This window comes from Eumetopias jubatus, unplaced genomic scaffold (assembly GCF_037043125.1).
Source record: "Eumetopias jubatus isolate StellerSeaLion01/CBP00866 unplaced genomic scaffold, mEumJub1_p1.0 scaffold_5, whole genome shotgun sequence".
In the NCBI taxonomy this organism is placed as follows: Eukaryota; Metazoa; Chordata; class Mammalia; order Carnivora; family Otariidae; genus Eumetopias; species Eumetopias jubatus.
This window is the reverse complement of record NW_028274811.1, coordinates 110,460,572-110,461,841: the sequence shown is the minus strand read 5'-3', so window position 1 is coordinate 110,461,841 and position 1,270 is coordinate 110,460,572.

The following is a 1,270-nucleotide window of genomic DNA, read 5'->3' as shown; positions in this document are numbered from 1 at the left end:
GCACAGTGCTTGGCATATAAAGATGCTCGATAAATGTTAGCCATTGCCATTACTCTGGCTTACTAAAGTGGTTTGATACAGATATAAAAACCACTCTAGCCAAATGTGGTCAACTGACTCATCCTCACTGGAAAGCTGCACTGATCCAGAGCCTTGGACAATCCTTAGATCACCGAGGAAAAATCTTCTTGCATAGATTACATTATCACACACCAAAAGAGACAGAAGTTCAGAGGATCAAGCAGATGACACAAAAATACACACAGTTTGGAACCCCAGGATAAGACGCAAATCAGGAATTCAGATAGTCAAAACTCACCCAGACCACAGGTGAGTAAAGCAAACTGAAAAAGATTCTGCTTCAGGACAACTAACTGTGCTTAACTGGGGTCATAATTGTGCAGACAGAAAAGCTGGACCACAAGCAACATCAATCTGAATGCTAAAATGTCAATTTAATTGAAATGTGTTGACCCCCGCCATATTTTGCTCTCGACCAGGTAGCAGTGAATATTGTGAGGCCCTGGTGGGTAGTGAGAATGACGGCCATGGCGGAGAAGGCCATGAGAGATGTGGTGTGCGACAGATCGAAACACACAGAAGTACAACTGTGTATAATCATCTTTTTCACTCTCTCTTTATTAGCTCATTCTTACCTTAAAACTTAGGATCTGATAGAAATTTGGATACAGAAAGAAGTGACTGAAACAGTATTACTCATTCTTTGGAAACATATTAACTTGGTCGATCATTTAAAGAAAATGAAATATGTAAAGGGCTTCTAGTCAGAGACGTTACCCTTGGTGTAATGGTGATGCTTTTAAAGCCATCACGTAGAAACTTCAATGCTTAAGGAATTGAAGGGTAATGGAAAATCACTGTTCCTCTTAATGAGCACAGAGCCAGAGCAGACCTTGTGTTCCCATGCAAATCATCCTCTTGGCACGTGGACCGATTGGCAGTGTTTTCCCAGCACACTTAACGGCACATAGGGCATCTGTGTGCAAAGCTCTTTTAGTGACAAAAGGTCGAACAAGGGCAGTGAAGTGAAGGAGGTAGACTGTTCTATGCAGCAGGTTTTGACTGCAATTGTAGACTTCCCTTGTTTGCCAAATCCCAACTAAAGCTTCCTGCATCAGATTCTCCCCATCTCCAAACCCTTGCCGGGAGGCTGGATAGCAGCAGACAGTAGAAAAGAGTAGGAAAGGAATTGGCTGCAGCCTGGAGGAGAGTGCTATCAGAGAAAATCATTAATGCAGAGGTAAGAACA